We start from the raw sequence: 24,774 nt of genomic DNA on the forward strand, positions 1-24,774 counted from the left end.
GCCTGTTATAGAAACAGTCCGATATATGTTGCCATCGATTTCATAAGCATTGAAAATCAGGCCTGTCTATAATGGAATGGGTCGTGGTCAGTTGTTAATCATTCTGGGTCTGTTTAAAAAGAGAGTGCTCACATTCCCGGATCATTCTGTTTCTGTTTGAAATGGCAGAGCTCACAGTCCCGGATCATTCCGTTTTTTTTAAAGGAGAACGATTTCAGTTTTCATGACCGAGGTGTTGAATTCAACTAAATGTGGCGGGGCTCGTCCGGGATTTGAACCCGGGACCTCTCGCAATTTAAGCCATGGAAATTCCCTAAGCGAGAAATCATACCCCTAGACCAACGAGCCGCCGATGTTATGGTTTAAGTTGCATTGCGATTCCCTGCGCTGGTGCAAACCCAGCTCGCAGAAGTCCTGTTCATTCAGTTAAAATGTTTAACTTTTCCTCAATCCGCTTCTTTTTGCGAGCAGTTTCCTTGAATCTGCTCACAATTCTCCCCATAAAAAGAAGCTCAGCAGCATCTGCGGCTGCGTGGCCTAATGGGTAAGGCGTCTGAATTCGGTTAGCGAGTTTTTCAGCTATCAGAAGATTGCAGGTTTGAGTCCTGCTGCGGTCGTTTAATTAACTGGGCGACACTTCTTCTGTTCCGAATCTGGCTTCAAACCGACAATTTTTGACAGTCCCTCAGCTGAAGCAGTGGAAGGCCTTTTGCTTACATTAAGCTGATTGTACATTTTCAACATTGTAGATCTGGGTGCACGGGCAGGATAAGCGGTGAAGTGGACTTTCTTTCAGGGTATTTCTGCTTAGATGCAAAAAGCAGGAAATGGAATGGCTGAGAGCGGTATATGGTTGAGTCGAGGTGGCCGAAAGGTTAAGGCGATAGACTGTTAATCTATTGCCGATGTGTACGCGAGGGTTCAGCTCCCATTCTCGTCATTATTACGTTTGATACTGGTACAATCTCCGAGCATTTAACTGAATCTTGCCTAAAATAAGCTTTCAAATGCAATTTCGTCAGAGTCGCTCTGGTGCTCCTGGTCTGTGCCCCATGCATTACTCATATCTTGTTAAAATTAAAAGAGACCACTGCAATTCTTCAACTTCTTGAATGAAGTTGGAGCAGTGATCGCGATTCGGAGATTGTCGAACTCCTCCTTTCTTCTGCTGACATTGTCACCGAATGAAAGAGTAGCGGGACCAGAGGCAAATGATTAGGGAGCACAAACATAAATTTCTCCTTTAGGAGGCAATGTAATTTCAAAAATATTTATCAACCTTAATGACGAGATTTTCTGTTTTAGTGTCTTTGGTTGAGATATAAATAAGGGGCGAGACATCCTCGTTCTTTTCGGCATACTCTCATGGGATCGGAGGACCCGGTTTAACGTCTTACTAGAAAGACGGAGGCACCAACAGTGCAGCACTACCTCATTACTGCACTGGGGTGTCTGCCTGGATTATCTGCTCAAGTCTCTGGAGTGGTGCTTGACTTTGCTGCCGCTGAGCCACGGCTGACACCTAGACTCAGTTCATTTGGCTGGAGAGAAATGACGGAGATAAAGGGAAAAATTACAATGGAGTAAACTTTCAATTTGTCAGCCAACAGAAAAGCGGGCATCGTAATCGGCCGCCTGTTATAGAAACAGTCCGATTTATGTTGCCATCGATTTCATAAGCATTGAAAATCAGGCCTGTCTATAATGGAATGGGTCGTGGTCAGTTGTTAATCACTCTGGGTCTATTTAAACCGGGAGTGCTCAGATTCCCGGATCATTCTGTTTCTGTTTAAAATGGCAGAGCTCACAGTCCCGATTAATTCCGTATTTTTTAAAGTAGAACGGTTTCAGCTTTCATGACCGAGGTGTTGAGTTTAACTAAATGCGGCGGGGCTCAGTCCGGGATTTGAACCCGGGACGTCTCGCATTTTAAGCCACGGAAATTCCCTAAGCGAGAGTCATACCCCTAGACCAACGAACCACCGATGCTCTGCTTCAAGTTGCATTGTGATTCCCTGCGCTGGTGCAAACCCAGCTCGCAGAAGTCCTGTTCATTCAGTTAAAATGTTTAACTTTTCCTCAATCCGCTTCTTTTTGCGAGCAGTTTCCTTGAATCTGCTCACAATTCTCCCCATAAAAAGACAACCAGCAGTATCAGCGGCTGCGTGGCCTAATGGATAAGGCGTCTGAATTCGGTTATGAGTTATTCAGTCATCAGAAGATTGCAGGTTCGAGTCCTGCCGCAGTCGTTTAATTAACTGGGCGACACTTTTTCTGTTCCGAATCTGGCTTCAAACCGACCATTTTTGACAGTCCCTCAACTGAAGCAGTGGAAGGCCTTTTGCTTACATTAAGCTGATTGTACATTTTCAACATTGTTGATCTGGGTGCACGGGCAGGATAAGCGGTGAAGTGGACTTTCTTTCAGGGTATTTCTGCTTGGATGCAAAAAGCAGGAAATGAAATGGCTGAGAGCAGTATATGGTTGAGTCGAGGTGGCCGAAAGGTTAAGGCGATAGACAGTTAATCTATTGCCGATCTGTACGCGAGGGTGCAGCTCCCATCCTCGTCGTTATTACGTTTGATACTGGTACACTTTCCGAGCATTTAACTGAATCTTGTCTAAAATAAGCTTTCAAATGCAATTTCGTCAGAGGCGCTCTGGTGCTCCTGGTCTGTGCCCCATGCATTACTCATATCTTGTTAAAATTAAAAGAGACCACTGCAATTCTTCAACTTCTTGAATGAAGTTGGAGCAGTGATCGCGATTCGGAGATTGTCGAATTCCTCCTTTCTTCTGCTGAGATTGTCACCGAATTAAAGAGTAGCGGGACCAGAGCCAAATGATTAGGGAGCAGAAACATAAATTTCTCCTTTAGGAGGCAATGTAATTTCAAAAATATTTATCAACCTTAATGACGAGATTTTCTGCTTTAGTGTCTTTGGTTGAGATATAAATAATGGGCGAGACATCCTCGTTCTTTTCGGCATACTCTCATGGGATCCGAGGGCCCGGTTTAACGTCTTACTAGAAAGACGGAGGCACCAACAGTGCAGCACTACGTCATTACTGCACTGGAGTGTCAGCCTGGATTATGTGCTCAAGTCTCTGGAGTGGTGCTTGACTTTGCTGCCGCTGAGCCACGGCTGACACCTAGACTCAGTTCATTTGGCTGGAGAGAAATGACGGAGATAAAGGGAAAATTACAATGGAGTAAACTTTCAATTTGTCACCCAACAGAAAAGCGGGCATCGTAATCGGCCGCCTGTTATAGAAACAGTCCGATATATGTTGCCATCGATTTCATAAGCATTGAAAATCAGGCCTGTCTATAATGGAATGGGTCGTGGTCAGTTGTTAATCACTCTGGGTCTGTTTAAAAAGAGAGTGCTCACAGTCCCGGATCATTCTGTTTCTGTTTGAAATGGCAGAGCTCACAGTCCCGGATCATTCCGTTTTTTTAAAAGGGGAACGATTTCAGTTTTCATGACCGAGGTGTTGAATTCAACTAAATGTGGCGGGGCTCGTCCGGGATTTGAACCCGGGACCTCTCGCAATTTAAGCCATGGAAATTCCCTAAGCGAGAATCATACCCCTAGACCAACGAGCCGCCGATGTTATGGTTTAAGTTGCATTGCGATTCCCTGCGCTGGTGCAAACCCAGCTCGCAGAAGTCCTGTTCATTCAGTTAAAATGTTTAACTTTTCCTCAATCCGCTTCTTTTTGCGAGCAGTTTCCTTGAATCTGCTCACAATTCTCCCCATAAAAAGAAGCTCAGCAGCATCTGCGGCTGCGTGGCCTAATGGGTAAGGCGTCTGAATTCGGTTAGCGAGTTTTTCAGTTATCAGAAGATTGCAGGTTTGAGTCCTGCTGCGGTCGTTTAATTAACTGGGCGACACTTCTTCTGTTCCGAATCTGGCTTCAAACCGACAATTTTTGACAGTCCCTCAGCTGAAGCAGTGGAAGGCCTTTTGCTTACATTAAGCTGATTGTACATTTTCAACATTGTAGATCTGGGTGCACGGGCAGGATAAGCGGTGAAGTGGACTTTCTTTCAGGGTATTTCTGCTTAGATGCAAAAAGCAGGAAATGGAATGGCTGAGAGCGGTATATGGTTGAGTCGAGGTGGCCGAAAGGTTAAGGCGATAGACTGTTAATCTATTGCCGATCTGTACGCGAGGGTTCAGCTCCCATTCTCGTCATTATTACGTTTGATACTGGTACAATTTCCGAGCATTTAACTGAATCTTGCCTAAAATAAGCTTTCAAATGCAATTTCGTCAGAGTCGCTCTGGTGCTCCTGGTCTGTGCCCCATGCATTACTCATATCTTGTTAAAATTAAAAGAGACCACTGCAATTCTTCAACTTCTTGAATGAAGTTGGAGCAGTGATCGCGATTCGGAGATTGTCGAACTCCTCCTTTCTTCTGCTGACATTGTCACCGAATGAAAGAGTAGCGGGACCAGAGGCAAATGATTAGGGAGCAGAAACATAAATTTCTCCTTTAGGAGGAAATGTAATTTCAAAAATATTTATCAACCTTAATGACGAGATTTTCTGTTTTAGTGTCTTTGGGTGAGATATAAATAAGGGGCGAGACATCCTCGTTCTTTTCGGCATACTCTCATGGGATCGGAGGACCCGGTTTAACGTCTTACTAGAAAAACGGAGGCACCAACAGTGCAGCACTACCTCATTACTGCACTGGGGTGTCTGCCTGGATTATCTGCTCAAGTCTCTGGAGTGGTGCTTGACTTTGCTGCCGCTGAGCCACGGCTGACACCTAGACTCAGTTCATTTGGCTGGAGAGAAATGACGGAGATAAAGGGAAAAATTACAATGGAGTAAACTTTCAATTTGTCACCCAACAGAAAAGCGGGCATCGTAATCGGCCGCCTGTTATAGAAACAGTCCGATTTATGTTGCCATCGATTTCATAAGCATTGAAAATCAGGCCTGTCTATAATGGAATGGGTCGTGGTCAGTTGTTAATCACTCTGGGTCTATTTAAACCGGGAGTGCTCAGATTCCCGGATCATTCTGTTTCTGTTTAAAATGGCAGAGCTCACAGTCCCGATTAATTCCGTATTTTTTAAAGTAGAACGGTTTCAGCTTTTATGACCGAGGTGTTGAGTTTAACTAAATGCGGCGGGGCTCAGTCCGGGATTTGAACCCGGGACGTCTCGCATTTTAAGCCACGGAAATTCCCTAAGCGAGAGTCATACCCCTAGACCAACGAACCACCGATGCTCTGCTTCAAGTTGCATTGTGATTCCCTGCGCTGGTGCAAACCCAGCTCGCAGAAGTCCTGTTCATTCGGTTAAAATGTTTAACTTTTCCTCAATCCGCTTCTTTTTGCGAGCAGTTTCCTTGAATCTGCTCACAATTCTCCCCATAAAAAGACAACCAGCAGTATCAGCGGCTGCGTGGCCTAATGGATAAGGCGTCTGATTTCGGTTATGAGTTATTCAGTCATCAGAAGATTGCAGGTTCGAGTCCTGCCGCAGTCGTTTAATTAACTGGGCGACACTTTTTCTGTTCCGAATCTGGCTTCAAACCGACCATTTTTGACAGTCCCTCAACTGAAGCAGTGGAAGGCCTTTTGCTTACATTAAGCTGATTGTACATTTTCAACATTGTTGATCTGGGTGCACGGGCAGGATAAGCGGTGAAGTGGACTTTCTTTCAGGGTATTTCTGCTTCGATGCAAAAAGCAGGAAATGAAATGGCTGAGAGCAGTATATGGTTGAGTCGAGGTGGCCGAAAGGTTAAGGCGATAGACAGTTAATCTATTGCCGATCTGTACGCGAGGGTGCAGCTCCCATCCTCGTCGTTATTACGTTTGATACTGGTACACTTTCCGAGCATTTAACTGAATCTTGTCTAAAATAAGCTTTCAAATGCAATTTCGTCAGAGGCGCTCTGGTGCTCCTGGTCTGTGCCCCATGCATTACTCATATCTTGTTAAAATTAAAAGAGACCACTGCAATTCTTCAACTTCTTGAATGAAGTTGGAGCAGTGATCGCGATTCGGAGATTGTCGAACTCCTCCTTTCTTCTGCTGAGATTGTCACCGAATGAAAGAGTAGCGGGACCAGAGCCAAATGATTAGGGAGCAGAAACATAAATTTCTCCTTTAGGAGGCAATGTAATTTCAAAAATATTTATCAACCTTAATGACGAGATTTTCTGCTTTAGTGTCTTTGGTTGAGATATAAATAATGGGCGAGACATCCTCGTTCTTTTCGGCATACTCTCATGGGATCCGAGGACCCGGTTTAACGTCTTACTAGAAAGACGGAGGCACCAACAGTGCAGCACTACGTCATTACTGCACTGGAGTGTCAGCCTGGATTATGTGCTCAAGTCTCTGGAGTGGTGCTTGACTTTGCTGCCGCTGAGCCACGGCTGACACCTAGACTCAGTTCATTTGGCTGGAGAGAAATGACGGAGATAAAGGGAAAATTACAATGGAGTAAACTTTCAATATGTCACCCAACAGAAAAGCGGGCATCGTAATCGGCCGCCTGTTATAGAAACAGTCCGATATATGTTGCCATCGATTTAATAAGCATTGACAATCAGGCCTGTCTATAATGGAATTGGTCGTGGTCAGTTGTTAATCACTCTGGGTCTGTTTAAAAAGAGAGTGCTCACAGTCCCGGATCATTCTGTTTCTGTTTGAAATGGCAGAGCTCACAGTCCCGGATCATTCCGTTTTTTTTAAAGGAGAACGATTTCAGTTTTCATGACCGAGGTGTTGAATTCAACTAAATGTGGCGGGGCTCGTCCGGGATTTGAACCCGGGACCTCTCGCAATTATAAGCCATGGAAATTCCCTAAGCGAGAATCATACCCCTAGACCAACGAGCCGCCGATGTTATGATTTAAGTTGCATTGCGATTCCCTGCGCTGGTGCAAACCCAGCTCGCAGAAGTCCTGTTCATTCAGTTAAAATGTTTAACTTTTCCTCAATCCGCTTCTTTTTGCGAGCAGTTTCCTTGAATCTGCTCACAATTCTCCCCATAAAAAGAAGCTCAGCAGCATCTGCGGCTGCGTGGCCTAATGGGTAAGGCGTCTGAATTCGGTTAGCGAGTTTTTCAGTTATCAGAAGATTGCAGGTTTGAGTCCTGCTGCGGTCGTTTAATTAACTGGGCGACACTTCTTCTGTTCCGAATCTGGCTTCAAACCGACAATTTTTGACAGTCCCTCAGCTGAAGCAGTGGAAGGCCTTTTGCTTACATTAAGCTGATTGTACATTTTCAACATTGTAGATCTGGGTGCACGGGCAGGATAAGCGGTGAAGTGGACTTTCTTTCAGGGTATTTCTGCTTAGATGCAAAAAGCAGGAAATGGAATGGCTGAGAGCGGTATATGGTTGAGTCGAGGTGGCCGAAAGGTTAAGGCGATAGACTGTTAATCTATTGCCGATCTGTACGCGAGGGTTCAGCTCCCATTCTCGTCATTATTACGTTTGATACTGGTACAATTTCCGAGCATTTAACTGAATCTTGCCTAAAATAAGCTTTCAAATGCAATTTCGTCAGAGTCGCTCTGGTGCTCCTGGTCTGTGCCCCATGCATTACTCATATCTTGTTAAAATTAAAAGAGACCACTGCAATTCTTCAACTTCTTGAATGAAGTTGGAGCAGTGATCGCGATTCGGAGATTGTCGAACTCCTCCTTTCTTCTGCTGACATTGTCACCGAATGAAAGAGTAGCGGGACCAGAGGCAAATGATTAGGGAGCAGAAACATAAATTTCTCCTTTAGGAGGAAATGTAATTTCAAAAATATTTATCAACCTTAATGACGAGATTTTCTGTTTTAGTGTCTTTGGTTGAGATATAAATAAGGGGCGAGACATCCTCGTTCTTTTCGGCATACTCTCATGGGATCGGAGGACCCGGTTTAACGTCTTACTAGAAAAACGGAGGCACCAACAGTGCAGCACTACCTCATTACTGCACTGGGGTGTCTGCCTGGATTATCTGCTCAAGTCTCTGGAGTGGTGCTTGACTTTGCTGCCGCTGAGCCACGGCTGACACCTAGACTCAGTTCATTTGGCTGGAGAGAAATGACGGAGATAAAGGGAAAAATTACAATGGAGTAAACTTTCAATTTGTCACCCAACAGAAAAGCGGGCATCGTAATCGGCCGCCTGTTATAGAAACAGTCCGATTTATGTTGCCATCGATTTCATAAGCATTGAAAATCAGGCCTGTCTATAATGGAATGGGTCGTGGTCAGTTGTTAATCACTCTGGGTCTATTTAAACCGGGAGTGCTCAGATTCCCGGATCATTCTGTTTCTGTTTAAAATGGCAGAGCTCACAGTCCCGATTAATTCCGTATTTTTTAAAGTAGAACGGTTTCAGCTTTCATGACCGAGGTGTTGAGTTTAACTAAATGCGGCGGGGCTCAGTCCGGGATTTGAACCCGGGACGTCTCGCATTTTAAGCCACGGAAATTCCCTAAGCGAGAGTCATACCCCTAGACCAACGAACCACCGATGCTCTGCTTCAAGTTGCATTGTGATTCCCTGCGCTGGTGCAAACCCAGCTCGCAGAAGTCCTGTTCATTCGGTTAAAATGTTTAACTTTTCCTCAATCCGCTTCTTTTTGCGAGCAGTTTCCTTGAATCTGCTCACAATTCTCCCCATAAAAAGACAACCAGCAGTATCAGCGGCTGCGTGGCCTAATGGATAAGGCGTCTGATTTCGGTTATGAGTTATTCAGTCATCAGAAGATTGCAGGTTCGAGTCCTGCCGCAGTCGTTTAATTAACTGGGCGACACTTTTTCTGTTCCGAATCTGGCTTCAAACCGACCATTTTTGACAGTCCCTCAACTGAAGCAGTGGAAGGCCTTTTGCTTACATTAAGCTGATTGTACATTTTCAACATTGTTGATCTGGGTGCACGGGCAGGATAAGCGGTGAAGTGGACTTTCTTTCAGGGTATTTCTGCTTCGATGCAAAAAGCAGGAAATGAAATGGCTGAGAGCAGTATATGGTTGAGTCGAGGTGGCCGAAAGGTTAAGGCGATAGACAGTTAATCTATTGCCGATCTGTACGCGAGGGTGCAGCTCCCATCCTCGTCGTTATTACGTTTGATACTGGTACACTTTCCGAGCATTTAACTGAATCTTGTCTAAAATAAGCTTTCAAATGCAATTTCGTCAGAGGCGCTCTGGTGCTCCTGGTCTGTGCCCCATGCATTACTCATATCTTGTTAAAATTAAAAGAGACCACTGCAATTCTTCAACTTCTTGAATGAAGTTGGAGCAGTGATCGCGATTCGGAGATTGTCGAACTCCTCCTTTCTTCTGCTGAGATTGTCACCGAATGAAAGAGTAGCGGGACCAGAGCCAAATGATTAGGGAGCAGAAACATAAATTTCTCCTTTAGGAGGCAATGTAATTTCAAAAATATTTATCAACCTTAATGACGAGATTTTCTGCTTTAGTGTCTTTGGTTGAGATATAAATAATGGGCGAGACATCCTCGTTCTTTTCGGCATACTCTCATGGGATCCGAGGACCCGGTTTAACGTCTTACTAGAAAGACGGAGGCACCAACAGTGCAGCACTACGTCATTACTGCACTGGAGTGTCAGCCTGGATTATGTGCTCAAGTCTCTGGAGTGGTGCTTGACTTTGCTGCCGCTGAGCCACGGCTGACACCTAGACTCAGTTCATTTGGCTGGAGAGAAATGACGGAGATAAAGGGAAAATTACAATGGAGTAAACTTTCAATATGTCACCCAACAGAAAAGCGGGCATCGTAATCGGCCGCCTGTTATAGAAACAGTCCGATATATGTTGCCATCGATTTAATAAGCATTGACAATCAGGCCTGTCTATAATGGAATGGGTCGTGGTCAGTTGTTAATCACTCTGGGTCTGTTTAAAAAGAGAGTGCTCACAGTCCCGGATCATTCTGTTTCTGTTTGAAATGGCAGAGCTCACAGTCCCGGATCATTCCGTTTTTTTTAAAGGAGAACGATTTCAGTTTTCATGACCGAGGTGTTGAATTCAACTAAATGTGGCGGGGTTCGTCCGGGATTTGAACCCGGGACCTCTCGCAATTTAAGCCATGGAAATTCCCTAAGCGAGAATCATACCCCTAGACCAACGAGCCGCCGATGTTATGGTTTAAGTTGCATTGCGATTCCCTGCGCTGGTGCAAACCCAGCTCGCAGAAGTCCTGTTCATTCAGTTAAAATGTTTAACTTTTCCTCAATCCGCTTCTTTTTGCGAGCAGTTTCCTTGAATCTGCTCACAATTCTCCCCATAAAAAGAAGCTCAGCAGCATCTGCGGCTGCGTGGCCTAATGGGTAAGGCGTCTGAATTCGGTTAGCGAGTTTTTCAGTTATCAGAAGATTGCAGGTTTGAGTCCTGCTGCGGTCGTTTAATTAACTGGGCGACACTTCTTCTGTTCCGAATCTGGCTTCAAACCGACAATTTTTGACAGTCCCTCAGCTGAAGCAGTGGAAGGCCTTTTGCTTACATTAAGCTGATTGTACATTTTCAACATTGTAGATCTGGGTGCACGGGCAGGATAAGCGGTGAAGTGGACTTTCTTTCAGGGTATTTCTGCTTAGATGCAAAAAGCAGGAAATGGAATGGCTGAGAGCGGTATATGGTTGAGTCGAGGTGGCCGAAAGGTTAAGGCGATAGACTGTTAATCTATTGCCGATCTGTACGCGAGGGTTCAGCTCCCATTCTCGTCATTATTACGTTTGATACTGGTACAATTTCCGAGCATTTAACTGAATCTTGCCTAAAATAAGCTTTCAAATGCAATTTCGTCAGAGTCGCTCTGGTGCTCCTGGTCTGTGCCCCATGCATTACTCATATCTTGTTAAAATTAAAAGAGACCACTGCAATTCTTCAACTTCTTGAATGAAGTTGGAGCAGTGATCGCGATTCGGAGATTGTCGAACTCCTCCTTTCTTCTGCTGACATTGTCACCGAATGAAAGAGTAGCGGGACCAGAGGCAAATGATTAGGGAGCAGAAACATAAATTTCTCCTTTAGGAGGAAATGTAATTTCAAAAATATTTATCAACCTTAATGACGAGATTTTCTGTTTTAGTGTCTTTGGTTGAGATATAAATAAGGGGCGAGACATCCTCGTTCTTTTCGGCATACTCTCATGGGATCGGAGGACCCGGTTTAACGTCTTACTAGAAAAACGGAGGCACCAACAGTGCAGCACTACCTCATTACTGCACTGGGGTGTCTGCCTGGATTATCTGCTCAAGTCTCTGGAGTGGTGCTTGACTTTGCTGCCGCTGAGCCACGGCTGACACCTAGACTCAGTTCATTTGGCTGGAGAGAAATGACGGAGATAAAGGGAAAAATTACAATGGAGTAAACTTTCAATTTGTCACCTACAGAAAAGCGGGCATCGTAATCGGCCGCCTGTTATAGAAACAGTCCGATTTATGTTGCCATCGATTTCATAAGCATTGAAAATCAGGCCTGTCTATAATGGAATGGGTCGTGGTCAGTTGTTAATCACTCTGGGTCTATTTAAACCGGGAGTGCTCAGATTCCCGGATCATTCTGTTTCTGTTTAAAATGGCAGAGCTCACAGTCCCGATTAATTCCGTATTTTTTAAAGTAGAACGGTTTCAGCTTTCATGACCGAGGTGTTGAGTTTAACTAAATGCGGCGGGGCTCAGTCCGGGATTTGAACCCGGGACGTCTCGCATTTTAAGCCACGGAAATTCCCTAAGCGAGAGTCATACCCCTAGACCAACGAACCACCGATGCTCTGCTTCAAGTTGCATTGTGATTCCCTGCGCTGGTGCAAACCCAGCTCGCAGAAGTCCTGTTCATTCGGTTAAAATGTTTAACTTTTCCTCAATCCGCTTCTTTTTGCGAGCAGTTTCCTTGAATCTGCTCACAATTCTCCCCATAAAAAGACAACCAGCAGTATCAGCGGCTGCGTGGCCTAATGGATAAGGCGTCTGATTTCGGTTATGAGTTATTCAGTCATCAGAAGATTGCAGGTTCGAGTCCTGCCGCAGTCGTTTAATTAACTGGGCGACACTTTTTCTGTTCCGAATCTGGCTTCAAACCGACCATTTTTGACAGTCCCTCAACTGAAGCAGTGGAAGGCCTTTTGCTTACATTAAGCTGATTGTACATTTTCAACATTGTTGATCTGGGTGCACGGGCAGGATAAGCGGTGAAGTGGACTTTCTTTCAGGGTATTTCTGCTTCGATGCAAAAAGCAGGAAATGAAATGGCTGAGAGCAGTATATGGTTGAGTCGAGGTGGCCGAAAGGTTAAGGCGATAGACAGTTAATCTATTGCCGATCTGTACGCGAGGGTGCAGCTCCCATCCTCGTCGTTATTACGTTTGATACTGGTACACTTTCCGAGCATTTAACTGAATCTTGTCTAAAATAAGCTTTCAAATGCAATTTCGTCAGAGGCGCTCTGGTGCTCCTGGTCTGTGCCCCATGCATTACTCATATCTTGTTAAAATTAAAAGAGACCACTGCAATTCTTCAACTTCTTGAATGAAGTTGGAGCAGTGATCGCGATTCGGAGATTGTCGAACTCCTCCTTTCTTCTGCTGAGATTGTCACCGAATGAAAGAGTAGCGGGACCAGAGCCAAATGATTAGGGAGCAGAAACATAAATTTCTCCTTTAGGAGGCAATGTAATTTCAAAAATATTTATCAACCTTAATGACGAGATTTTCTGCTTTAGTGTCTTTGGTTGAGATATAAATAATGGGCGAGACATCCTCGTTCTTTTCGGCATACTCTCATGGGATCCGAGGGCCCGGTTTAACGTCTTACTAGAAAGACGGAGGCACCAACAGTGCAGCACTACGTCATTACTGCACTGGAGTGTCAGCCTGGATTATGTGCTCAAGTCACTGGAGTGGTGCTTGACTTTGCTGCCGCTGAGCCACGGCTGACACCTAGACTCAGTTCATTTGGCTGGAGAGAAATGACGGAGATAAAGGGAAAATTACAATGGAGTAAACTTTCAATTTGTCACCCAACAGAAAATCGGGCATCGTAATCGGCCGCCTGTTATAGAAACAGTCCGATATATGTTGCCATCGATTTCATAAGCATTGAAAATCAGGACTGTCTATAATGGAATGGGTCGTGGTCAGTTGTTAATCACTCTGGGTCTGTTTAAAAAGAGAGTGCTCACAGTCCCGGATCATTCTGTTTCTGTTTGAAATGGCAGAGCTCACAGTCCCGGATCATTCCGTTTTTTTTAAAGGAGAACGATTTCAGTTTTCATGACCGAGGTGTTGAATTCAACTAAATGTGGCGGGGCTCGTCGGGGATTTGAACCCGGGACCTCTCGCAATTTAAGCCATGGAAATTCCCTAAGCGAGAATCATACCCCTAGACCAACGAGCCGCCGATGTTATGGTTTAAGTTGCATTGCGATTCCCTGCGCTGGTGCAAACCCAGCTCGCAGAAGTCCTGTTCATTCAGTTAAAATGTTTAACTTTTCCTCAATCCGCTTCTTTTTGCGAGCAGTTTCCTTGAATCTGCTCACAATTCTCCCCATAAAAAGAAGCTCAGCAGCATCTGCGGCTGCGTGGCCTAATGGGTATGGCGTCTGAATTCGGTTAGCGAGTTTTTCAGTTATCAGAAGATTGCAAGTTTGAGTCCTGCTGCGGTCGTTTAATTAACTGGGCGACACTTCTTCTGTTCCGAATCTGGCTTCAAACCGACAATTTTTGACAGTCCCTCAGCTGAAGCAGTGGAAGGCCTTTTGCTTACATTAAGCTGATTGTACATTTTCAACATTGTAGATCTGGGTGCACGGGCAGGATAAGCGGTGAAGTGGACTTTCTTTCAGGGTATTTCTGCTTAGATGCAAAAAGCAGGAAATGGAATGGCTGAGAGCGGTATATGGTTGAGTCGAGGTGGCTGAAAGGTTAAGGCGATAGACTGTTAATCTATTGCCGATCTGTACGCGAGGGTTCAGCTCCCATTCTCGTCATTATTACGTTTGATACTGGTACAATTTCCGAGCATTTAACTGAATCTTGCCTAAAATAAGCTTTCAAATGCAATTTCGTCAGAGTCGCTCTGGTGCTCCTGGTCTGTGCCCCATGCATTACTCATATCTTGTTAAAATTAAAAGAGACCACTGCAATTCTTCAACTTCTTGAATGAAGTTGGAGCAGTGATCGCGATTCGGAGATTGTCGAACTCCTCCTTTCTTCTGCTGACATTGTCACCGAATGAAAGAGTAGCGGGACCAGAGCCAAATGATTAGGGAGCAGAAACATAAATTTCTCCTTTCGGAGGCAATGTAATTTCAAACATATTTATCAACCTTAATGACGAGATTTTCTGCTTTAGTGTCTTTGGTTGAGATATAAATAATGGGCGAGACATCCTCGTTCTTTTCGGCATACTCTCATGGGATCCGAGGGCCCGGTTTAACGTCTTACTAGAAAGACGGAGGCACCAACAGTGCAGCACTACGTCATTACTGCACTGGAGTGTCTGCCTGGATTATCTGCTCAAGTCTCTGGAGTGGTGCTTGACTTTGCTGCCGCTGAGCCACGGCTGACACCTAGACTCAGTTCATTTGGCTGGAGAGAAATGACGGAGATAAAGGGAAAATTACAATGGAGTAAACTTTCAATTTGTCACCCAACAGAAAAGCGGGCATCGTAATCGGCCGCCTGTTTATAGAAACAGTCCGATATATGTTGCCATCGATTTCATAAGCATTGAAAATCAGGCCTGTATATAATGGAATGGGTCGTGGTCAGTTGTTAATCACTCTGGGTCTGTTTAAAAAGAGAGTGCTCACAGTCCCGGATCATTCTGTTTCTGTTTGAAATGGCAGAGCTCACAGTCCCAGATCATTCCGTTTTTTTTAAAGGAGAACGATTTCAGTTTTCATGACCGAGGTGTTGAATTCAACTAAATGTGGCGGGGCTCGTCCGGGATTTGAACCCGGGACCTCTCGCAATTTAAGCCATGGAAATTCCCTAAGCGAGAATCATACCCCTAGACCAACGAGCCGCCGATGTTATGGTTTAAGTTGCATTGCGATTCCCTGCGCTGGTGCAAACCCAGCTCGCAGAAGTCCTGTTCATTCAGTTAAAATGTTTAACTTTTCCTCAATCCGCTTCTTTTTGCGAGCAGTTTCCTTGAATCTGCTCACAATTCTCCCCATAAAAAGAAGCTCAGCAGCATCTGCGACTGCGTGGCCTAATGGGTAAGGCGTCTGAATTCGGTTAGCGAGTTTTTCAGTTATCAGAAGATTGCAGGTTTGAGTCCTGCTGCGGTCGTTTAATTAACTGGGCGACACTTCTTCTGTTCCGAATCTGGCTTCAAACCGACAATTTTTGACAGTCCCTCAGCTGAAGCAGTGGAAGGCCTTTTGCTTACATTAAGCTGATTGTACATTTTCAACATTGTAGATCTGGGTGCACGGGCAGGATAAGCGGTGAAGTGGACTTTCTTTCAGGGTATTTCTGCTTAGATGCAAAAAGCAGGAAATGGAATGGCTGAGAGCGGTATATGGTTGAGTCGAGGTGGCCGAAAGGTTAAGGCGATAGACTGTTAATCTATTGCCGATCTGTACGCGAGGGTTCAGCTCCCATTCTCGTCATTATTACGTTTGATACTGGTACAATTTCCGAACATTTAACTGAATCTTGCCTAAAATAAGCTTTCAAATGCAATTTCGTCAGAGTCGCTCTGGTGCTCCTGGTCTGTGCCCCATGCATTACTCATATCTTGTTAAAATTAAAAGAGACCACTGCAATTCTTCAACTTCTTGAATGAAGTTGGAGCAGTGATCGCGATTCGGAGATTGTCGAACTCCTCCTTTCTTCTGCTGACATTGTCACCGAATGAAAGAGTAGCGGGACCAGAGGCAAATGATTAGGGAGCAGAAACATAAATTTCTCCTTTAGGAGGCAATGTAATTTCAAAAATATTTATCAACCTTAATGACGAGATTTTCTGTTTTAGTGTCTTTGGTTGAGATATAAATAAGGGGCGAGACATCCTCGTTCTTTTCGGCATACTCTCATGGGATCGGAAGACCCGGTTTAACGTCTTACTAGAAAGACGGAGGCACCAACAGTGCAGCACTACGTCATTACTGCACTGGCGTGTCAGCCTGGATTATCTGCTCAAGTCTCTGGAGTGGTGCTTGACTTTGCTGCCGCTGAGCCACGGCTGACACCTAGACTCAGTTCATTTGGCTGGAGAGAAATGACGGAGATAAAGGGAAAAATTACAATGGAGTAAACTTTCAATTTGTCAGCCAACAGAAAAGCGGGCATCGTAATCGGCCGCCTGTTATAGAAACAGTCCGATTTATGTTGCCATCGATTTCATAAGCATTGAAAATCAGGCCTGTCTATAATGGAATGGGTCGTGGTCAGTTGTTAATCACTCTGGGTCTATTTAAACCGGGAGTGCTCACATTCCCGGATCATTCTGTTTCTGTTTAAAATGGCAGAGCTCACAGTCCCGATTAATTCCGTATTTTTTAAAGTAGAACGGTTTCAGCTTTCATGACCGAGGTGTTGAGTTTAACTAAATGCGGCGGGGCTCAGTCCGGGATTTGAACCCGGGACGTCTCGCATTTTAAGCCACGGAAATTCCCTAAGCGAGTGTCATACCCCTAGACCAACGAACCACCGATGCTCTGCTTCAAGTTGCATTGTGATTCCCTGCGCTGGTGCAAACCCAGCTCGCAGAAGTCCTGTTCATTCAGTTAAAATGTTTAACTTTTCCTCAATCCGCTTCTTTTTGCGAGCAGTTTCCTTGAATCTGCTCACAATTCTCCCCATAAAAAGACAACCAGCAGTATCAGCGGCTGCGTGGCCTAATGGATAAGGCGTCTGACTTCGGTTATGAGTTATTCAGTCATCAGAAGATTGCAGGTTCGAGTCCTGCCGCAGTCGTTTAATTAACTGGCCGACACTTTTTCTGTTCCGAATCTGGCTTCAAACCGACCATTTTTGACAGTCCCTCAACTGAAGCAGTGGAAGGCCTTTTGCTTACATTAAGCTGATTGTACATTTTCAACATTGTTGATCTGGGTGCACGGGCAGGATAAGCGGTGAAGTGGACTTTCTTTCAGGGTATTTCTGCTTGGATGCAAAAAGCAGGGAATGAAATGGCTGAGAGCAGTATATGGTTGAGTCGAGGTGGCCGAAAGGTTAAGGCGATAGACAGTTAATCTATTGCCGATCTGTACGCGAGGGTGCAGCTCCCATCCTCGTCGTTATTACGTTTGATACTGGTACACTTTCCGAGCATTTAACTGAATCTTGTCTAAAATAAGCTTTCAAATGCAATTTCGTCAGAGGCGCTCTGGTGCTCCTGGTCTGTGCCCCATGCATTACTCATATCTTGTTAAAATTAAAAGAGACCACTGCAATTCTTCAACTTCTTGAATGAAGTTGGAGCAGTGATCGCGATTCGGAGATTGTCGAACTCCTCCTTTCTTCTGCTGAGATTGTCACCGAATTAAAGAGTAGCGGGACCAGAGCCAAATGATTAGGGAGCAGAAACATAAATTTCTCCTTTAGGAGGCAATGTAATTTCAAACATATTTATCAACCTTAATGACGAGATTTTCTGCTTTAGTGTCTTTGGTTGAGATATAAATAATGGGCGAGACATCCTCGTTCTTTTCGGCATACTCTCATGGGATCCGAGGGCCCGGTTTAACGTCTTACTAGAAAAACGGAGGCACCAACAGTGCAGCACTACGTCATTACTGCACTGGAGTGTCAGCCTGGATTATGTGCTCAAGTCTCGGGAGTGGTGCTTGACTTTGCTGCCGCTGAGCCACGGCTGACACCTAGACTCAGTTCATTTGGCTGGAGAGAAATGACGGAGATAAAGGGAAAATTACAATGGAGTAAACTTTCAATTTGTCACCCAACAGAAAATCGGGCATCGTAATCGGCCGCCTGTTATAGAAACAGTCCGATATATGTTGCCATCGATTTCATAAGCATTGAAAATCAGGACTGTCTATAATGGAATGGGTCGTGGTCAGTTGTTAATCACTCTGGGTCTGTTTAAAAAGAGAGTGCTCACAGTCCCGGATCATTCTGTTTCTGTTTGAAATGGCAGAGCTCACAGTCCCGGATCATTCCGTTTTTTTTAAAGGAGAACGATTTCAGTTTTCATGACCGAGGTGTTGAATTCAACTAAATGTGGCGGGGCTCGTCCGGGATTTGAACCCGGGACCTCTCGCAATTTAAGCCATGGAAATTCCCTAAGCGAGAATCATACCCCTAGACCAACGAGCCGCCGATGTTATGGTTTAAGTTGCATTGCGATTCCCTGCGCTGGTGCAAACCCAGCTCGCAGAAGTCCTGTTCATTCAGTTAAAATGTTTAACTTTTCCTCAATCCGCTTCTTTTTGCGAGCAGTTTCCTTGAATCTGCTCACAATTCTCCCCATAAAAAGAAGCTCAGCAGCATCTGCGGCTGCGTGGCCTAATGGGTATGGCGTCTGAATTCGGTTAGCGAGTTTTTCAGTTATCAGAAGATTGCAAGTTTGAGTCCTGCTGCGGTCGTTTAATTAACTGGGCGACACTTCTTCTGTTCCGAATCTGGCTTCAAACCGACAATTTTTGACAGTCCCTCAGCTGAAGCAGTGGAAGGCCTTTTGCTTACATTAAGCTGATTGTACATTTTCAACATTGTAGATCTGGGTGCACGGGCAGGATAAGCGGTGAAGTGGACTTTCTTTCAGGGTATTTCTGCTTAGATGCAAAAAGCAGGAAATGGAATGGCTGAGAGCGGTATATGGTTGAGTCGAGGTGGCTGAAAGGTTAAGGCGATAGACTGTTAATCTATTGCCGATCTGTACGCGAGGGTTCAGCTCCCATTCTCGTCATTATTACGTTTGATACTGGTACAATTTCCGAGCATTTAACTGAATCTTGCCTAAAATAAGCTTTCAAATGCAATTTCGTCAGAGTCGCTCTGGTGCTCCTGGTCTGTGCCCCATGCATTACTCATATCTTGTTAAAATTAAAAGAGACCACTGCAATTCTTCAACTTCTTGAATGAAGTTGGAGCAGTGATCGCGATTCGGAGATTGTCGAACTCCTCCTTTCTTCTGCTGACATTGTCACCGAATGAAAGAGTAGCGGGACCAGAGCCAAATGATTAGGGAGCAGAAACATAAATTTCTCCTTTCGGAGGCAATGTAATTTCAAACATATTTATCAACCTTAATGACGAGATTTTCTGCTTTAGTGTCTTTGGTTGAGATATAAATAATGGGCGAGACATCCTCGTTCTTTTCGGCATACTCTCATGGGATCCGAGGGCCCGGTTTAACGTCTTACTAGAAAGACGGAGGCACCAACAGTGCAGCACTACGTCATTACTGCACTGGAGTGTCTGCCTGGATTATCTGCTCAAGTCTCTGGAGTGGTGCTTGACTTTGCTGCCGCTGAGCCACGGCTGACACCTAGACTCAGTTCATTTGGCTGGAGAGAAATGACGGAGATAAAGGGAAAATTACAATGGAGTAAACTTTCAATTTGTCACCCAACAGAAAAGCGGGCATCGTAATCGGCCGCCTGTTTATAGAAACAGTCCGATATATGTTGCCATCGATTTCATAAGCATTGAAAATCAGGCCTGTATATAATGGAATGGGTCGTGGTCAGTTGTTAATCACTCTGGGTCTGTTTAAAAAGAGAGTGCTCACAGTCCCGGATCATTCTGTTTCTGTTTGAAATGGCAGAGCTCACAGTCCCAGATCATTCCGTTTTTTTTAAAGGAGAACGATTTCAGTTTTCATGACCGAGGTGTTGAATTCAACTAAATGTGGCGGGGCTCGTCCGGGATTTGAACCCGGGACCTCTCGCAATTTAAGCCATGGAAATTCCCTAAGCGAGAATCATACCCCTAGACCAACGAGCCGCCGATGTTATGGTTTAAGTTGCATTGCGATTCCCTGCGCTGGTGCAAACCCAGCTCGCAGAAGTCCTGTTCATTCAGTTAAAATGTTTAACTTTTCCTCAATCCGCTTCTTTTTGCGAGCAGTTTCCTTGAATCTGCTCACAATTCTCCCCATAAAAAGAAGCTCAGCAGCATCTGCGACTGCGTGGCCTAATGGGTAAGGCGTCTGAATTCGGTTAGCGAGTTTTTCAGTTATCAGAAGATTGCAGGTTTGAGTCCTGCTGCGGTCGTTTAATTAACTGGGCGACACTTCTTCTGTTCCGAATCTGGCTTCAAACCGACAATTTTTGACAGTCCCTCAGCTGAAGCAGTGGAAGGCCTTTTGCTTACATTAAGCTGATTGTACATTTTCAACATTGTAGATCTGGGTGCACGGGCAGGATAAGCGGTGAAGTGGACTTTCTTTCAGGGTATTTCTGCTTAGATGCAAAAAGCAGGAAATGGAATGGCTGAGAGCGGTATATGGTTGAGTCGAAGTGGCCGAAAGGTTAAGGCGATAGACTGTTAATCTATTGCCGATCTGTACGCGAGGGTTCAGCTCCCATTCTCGTCATTATTACGTTTGATACTGGTACAATTTCCGAACATTTAACTGAATCTTGCCTAAAATAAGCTTTCAAATGCAATTTCGTCAGAGTCGCTCTGGTGCTCCTGGTCTGTGCCCCATGCATTACTCATATCTTGTTAAAATTAAAAGAGACCACTGCAATTCTTCAACTTCTTGAATGAAGTTGGAGCAGTGATCGCGATTCGGAGATTGTCGAACTCCTCCTTTCTTCTGCTGACATTGTCACCGAATGAAAGAGTAGCGGGACCAGAGGCAAATGATTAGGGAGCAGAAACATAAATTTCTCCTTTAGGAGGCAATGTAATTTCAAAAATATTTATCAACCTTAATGACGAGATTTTCTGTTTTAGTGTCTTTGGTTGAGATATAAATAAGGGGCGAGACATCCTCGTTCTTTTCGGCATACTCTCATGGGATCGGAGGACCCGGTTTAACGTCTTACTAGAAAGACGGAGGCACCAACAGTGCAGCACTACGTCATTACTGCACTGGCGTGTCAGCCTGGATTATCTGCTCAAGTCTCTGGAGTGGTGCTTGACTTTGCTGCCGCTGAGCCACGGCTGACACCTAGACTCAGTTCATTTGGCTGGAGAGAAATGACGGAGATAAAGGGAAAAATTACAATGGAGTAAACTTTCAATTTGTCAGCCAACAGAAAAGCGGGCATCGTAATCGGCCGCCTGTTATAGAAACAGTCCGATTTATGTTGCCATCGATTTCATAAGCATTGAAAATCAGGCCTGTCTATAATGGAATGGGTCGTGGTCAGTTGTTAATCACTCTGGGTCTATTTAAACCGGGAGTGCTCACATTCCCGGATCATTCTGTTTCTGTTTAAAATGGCAGAGCTCACAGTCCCGATTAATTCCGTATTTTTTAAAGTAGAACGGTTTCAGCTTTCATGACCGAGGTGTTGAGTTTAACTAAATGCGGCGGGGCTCAGTCCGGGATTTGAACCCGGGACGTCTCGCATTTTAAGCCACGGAAATTCCCTAAGCGAGTGTCATACCCCTAGACCAACGAACCACCGATGCTCTGCTTCAAGTTGCATTGTGATTCCCTGCGCTGGTGCAAACCCAGCTCGCAGAAGTCCTGTTCATTCAGTTAAAATGTTTAACTTTTCCTCATTCCGCTTATTTTTGCGAGCAGTTTCCTTGAATCTGCTCACAATTCTCCCCATAAAAAGACAACCAGCAGTATCAGCGGCTGCGTGGCCTAATGGATAAGGCGTCTGACTTCGGTTATGAGTTATTCAGTCATCAGAAGATTGCAGGTTCGAGTCCTGCCGCAGTCGTTTAATTAACTGGCCGACACTTTTTCTGTTCCGAATCTGGCTTCAAACCGACCATTTTTGACAGTCCCTCAACTGAAGCAGTGGAAGGCCTTTTGCTTACATTAAGCTGATTGTACATTTTCAACATTGTTGATCTGGGTGCACGGGCAGGATAAGCGGTGAAGTGGACTTTCTTTCAGGGTATTTCTGCTTGGATGCAAAAAGCAGGGAATGAAATGGCTGAGAGCAGTATATGGTTGAGTCGAGGTGGCCGAAAGGTTAAGGCGATAGACAGTTAATCTATTGCCGATCTGTACGCGAGGGTGCAGCTCCCATCCTCGTCGTTATTACGTTTGATACTGGTACACTTTCCGAGCATTTAACTGAATCTTGTCTAAAATAAGCTTTCAAATGCAATTTCGTCAGAGGCGCTCTGGTGCTCCTGGTCTGTGCCCCATGCATTACTCATATCTTGTTAAAATTAAAAGAGACCACTGCAATTCTTCAACTTCTTGAATGAAGTTGGAGCAGTGATCGCGATTCGGAGATTGTCGAACTCCTCCTTTCTTCTGCTGAGATTGTCACCGAATTAAAGAGTAGCGGGACCAGAGCCAAATGATTAGGGAGCAGAAACATAAATTTCTCCTTTAGGAGGCAATGTAATTTCAAACATATTTATCAACCTTAATGACGAGATTTTCTGCTTTAGTGTCTTTGGTTGAGATATAAATAATGGGCGAGACATCCTCGATCTTTTCGGCATACTCTCATGGGATCCGAGGGCCCGGTTTAACGTCTTACTAGAAAGACGGAGGCACCAACAGTGCAGCACTACGTCATTACTGCACTGGAGTGTCAGCCTGGATTATGTGCTCAAGTCTCGGGAGTGGTGCTTGACTTTGCTGCCGCTGAGCCACGGCTGACACCTAGACTCAGTTCATTTGGCTGGAGAGAAATGACGGAGATAAAGGGAAAATTACAATGGAGTAAACTTTCAATTTGTCACCCAACAGAAAAGCGGGCATCGTAATCGGCCGCCTGTTATAGAAACAGTCCGATATATGTTGCCATCGATTTCATAAGCATTGAAAATCAGGCCTGTCTATAATGGAATGGGTCGTGGTCAGTTGTTAATCACTCTGGGTCTGTTTAAAAAGAGAGTGCTCACAGTCCCGGATCATTCTGTTTCTGTTTGAAATGGCAGAGCTCACAGTCCCGGATCATTCCGTTTTTTTTAAAGGAGAACGATTTCAGTTTTCATGACCGAGGTGTTGAATTCAACTAAATGCGGCGGGGTTCGTTCCGGGATTTGAACCCGGGACCTCTCGCAATTTAAGCCATGGAAATTCCAGAAGCGAGAATCATACCCCTAGACCAACGAGCCGCCGATGTTATGGTTTAAGTTGCATTGCGATTCCCTGCGCTGGTGCAAACCCAGCTCGCAGAAGTCCTGTTCATTCAGTTAAAATGTTTAACTTTTCCTCAATCCGCTTCTTTTTGCGAGCAGTTTCCTTGAATCTGCTCACAATTCTCCCCATAAAAAGAAGCTCAGCAGCATCTGCGGCTGCGTGGCCTAATGGGTAAGGCGTCTGAATTCGGTTAGCGAGTTTTTCAGTTATCAGAAGATTGCAGGTTTGAGTCCTGCTGCGGTCGTTTAATTAACTGGGCGACACTTCTTCTGTTCCGAATCTGGCTTCAAACCGACAATTTTTGACAGTCCCTCAGCTGAAGCAGTGGAAGGCCTTTTGCTTACATTAAGCTGGTTGTACATTTTCAACATTGTAGATCTGGGTGCACGGGCAGGATAAGCGGTGAAGTGGACTTTCTTTCAGGGTATTTCTGCTTAGATGCAAAAAGCAGGAAATGGAATGGCTGAGAGCGGTATATGGTTGAGTCGAGGTGGCCGAAAGGTTAAGGCGATAGACTGTTAATCTATTGCCGATCTGTACGCGAGGGTTCAGCTCCCATTCTCGTCATTATTACGTTTGATACTGGTACACTTTCCGAGCATTTAACTGAATCTTGCCTAAAATAAGCTTTCAAATGCAATTTCGTCAGAGTCGCTCTGGTGCTCCTGTTCTGTGCCCCATGCATTACTCATATCTTGTTAAAATTAAAAGAGACCACTGCAATTCTTCAACTTCTTGAATGAAGTTGGAGCAGTGATCGCGATTCGGAGATTGTCGAACTCCTCCTTTCTTCTGCTGACATTGTCACCGAATGAAAGATTAGCGGGACCAGAGGCAAATGATTAGGGAGCAGAAACATAAATTTCCCCTTTAGGAGGCAATGTAATTTCAAAAATATTTATCAACCTTAATGACGAGATTTTCTGTTTTAGTGTCTTTGGTTGAGATATAAATAAGGGGCGAGACATCCTCGTTCTTTTCGGCATACTCTCATGGGATCGGAGGACCCGGTTTAACGTCTTACTAGAAAGACGGAGGCACCAACAGTGCAGCACTACCTCATTACTGCACTGGGGTGTCTGCCTGGATTATCTGCTCAAGTCTCTGGAGTGGTGCTTGACTTTGCTGCCGCTGAGCCACGGCTGACACCTAGACTCAGTTCATTTGGCTGGAGAGAAATGACGGAGATAAAGGGAAAAATTACAATGGAGTAAACTTTCAATTTGTCACCCAACAGAAAAGCGGGCATCGTAATCGGCCGCCTGTTATAGAAACAGTCCGATATATGTTGCCATCGATTTCATAAGCATTGAAAATCAGGCCTGTCTATAATGGAATGGGTCGTGGTCAGTTGTTAATCACTCTGGGTCTATTTAAACCGGGAGTGCTCACATTCCCGGATCATTCTGTTTCTGTTTAAAATGGCAGAGCTCACAGTCCCGATTAATTCCGTATTTTTTAAAGTAGAACGGTTTCAGCTTTCATGACCGAGGTGTTGAGTTTAACTAAATGCGGCGGGGCTCAGTCCGGGATTTGAACCCGGGACGTCTCGCATTTT

General features: G+C 44.8%; 12 non-coding genes across 12 annotated transcripts; 5 read left to right on the top strand and 7 right to left on the bottom strand.

Annotated features, from left to right (window-relative positions):
• Nucleotides 1–257: 257 nt before the first annotated feature.
• On the bottom strand, nucleotides 258–348 carry trnap-agg (transfer RNA proline (anticodon AGG)). Its single transcript is given in 2 exon segments — nucleotides 258–293; nucleotides 312–348. It is a non-coding gene; the product is annotated as a tRNA-Pro (tRNA).
• A 3,173-nt stretch (nucleotides 349–3,521) lies between these two features.
• Nucleotides 3,522–3,611, bottom strand: trnap-agg (transfer RNA proline (anticodon AGG)). Its single transcript is given in 2 exon segments — nucleotides 3,522–3,557; nucleotides 3,576–3,611. It is a non-coding gene; the product is annotated as a tRNA-Pro (tRNA).
• Nucleotides 3,612–5,422: 1,811 nt separating this feature from the next.
• Nucleotides 5,423–5,512, top strand: trnar-ucg (transfer RNA arginine (anticodon UCG)). The gene is given in 2 exon segments: nucleotides 5,423–5,459; nucleotides 5,477–5,512. It is a non-coding gene; the product is annotated as a tRNA-Arg (tRNA).
• A 1,272-nt stretch (nucleotides 5,513–6,784) lies between these two features.
• On the bottom strand, nucleotides 6,785–6,875 carry trnap-agg (transfer RNA proline (anticodon AGG)). Its single transcript is given in 2 exon segments — nucleotides 6,785–6,820; nucleotides 6,840–6,875. It is a non-coding gene; the product is annotated as a tRNA-Pro (tRNA).
• Nucleotides 6,876–8,686: 1,811 nt separating this feature from the next.
• On the top strand, nucleotides 8,687–8,776 carry trnar-ucg (transfer RNA arginine (anticodon UCG)). The gene is given in 2 exon segments: nucleotides 8,687–8,723; nucleotides 8,741–8,776. It is a non-coding gene; the product is annotated as a tRNA-Arg (tRNA).
• Nucleotides 8,777–10,048: 1,272 nt separating this feature from the next.
• trnap-agg (transfer RNA proline (anticodon AGG)) lies at nucleotides 10,049–10,138 on the bottom strand. Its single transcript is given in 2 exon segments — nucleotides 10,049–10,084; nucleotides 10,103–10,138. It is a non-coding gene; the product is annotated as a tRNA-Pro (tRNA).
• A 1,810-nt stretch (nucleotides 10,139–11,948) lies between these two features.
• trnar-ucg (transfer RNA arginine (anticodon UCG)) lies at nucleotides 11,949–12,038 on the top strand. The gene is given in 2 exon segments: nucleotides 11,949–11,985; nucleotides 12,003–12,038. It is a non-coding gene; the product is annotated as a tRNA-Arg (tRNA).
• Nucleotides 12,039–14,942: 2,904 nt separating this feature from the next.
• Nucleotides 14,943–15,032, bottom strand: trnap-agg (transfer RNA proline (anticodon AGG)). Its single transcript is given in 2 exon segments — nucleotides 14,943–14,978; nucleotides 14,997–15,032. It is a non-coding gene; the product is annotated as a tRNA-Pro (tRNA).
• A 1,811-nt stretch (nucleotides 15,033–16,843) lies between these two features.
• On the top strand, nucleotides 16,844–16,933 carry trnar-ucg (transfer RNA arginine (anticodon UCG)). The gene is given in 2 exon segments: nucleotides 16,844–16,880; nucleotides 16,898–16,933. It is a non-coding gene; the product is annotated as a tRNA-Arg (tRNA).
• Nucleotides 16,934–18,205: 1,272 nt separating this feature from the next.
• On the bottom strand, nucleotides 18,206–18,295 carry trnap-agg (transfer RNA proline (anticodon AGG)). Its single transcript is given in 2 exon segments — nucleotides 18,206–18,241; nucleotides 18,260–18,295. It is a non-coding gene; the product is annotated as a tRNA-Pro (tRNA).
• Nucleotides 18,296–19,837: 1,542 nt separating this feature from the next.
• On the bottom strand, nucleotides 19,838–19,927 carry trnap-agg (transfer RNA proline (anticodon AGG)). The gene is given in 2 exon segments: nucleotides 19,838–19,873; nucleotides 19,892–19,927. It is a non-coding gene; the product is annotated as a tRNA-Pro (tRNA).
• Nucleotides 19,928–21,738: 1,811 nt separating this feature from the next.
• On the top strand, nucleotides 21,739–21,828 carry trnar-ucg (transfer RNA arginine (anticodon UCG)). Its single transcript is given in 2 exon segments — nucleotides 21,739–21,775; nucleotides 21,793–21,828. It is a non-coding gene; the product is annotated as a tRNA-Arg (tRNA).
• The last annotated feature ends 2,946 nt before the right edge of the window (nucleotides 21,829–24,774 follow it).

The sequence above is a fragment of the Somniosus microcephalus genome, unplaced genomic scaffold (assembly GCF_052327205.1).
Source record: "Somniosus microcephalus isolate GS21.2 unplaced genomic scaffold, FLI_Smic_1.0 unresolved_chr1, whole genome shotgun sequence".
Taxonomy (NCBI): Eukaryota; Metazoa; Chordata; class Chondrichthyes; order Squaliformes; family Somniosidae; genus Somniosus; species Somniosus microcephalus.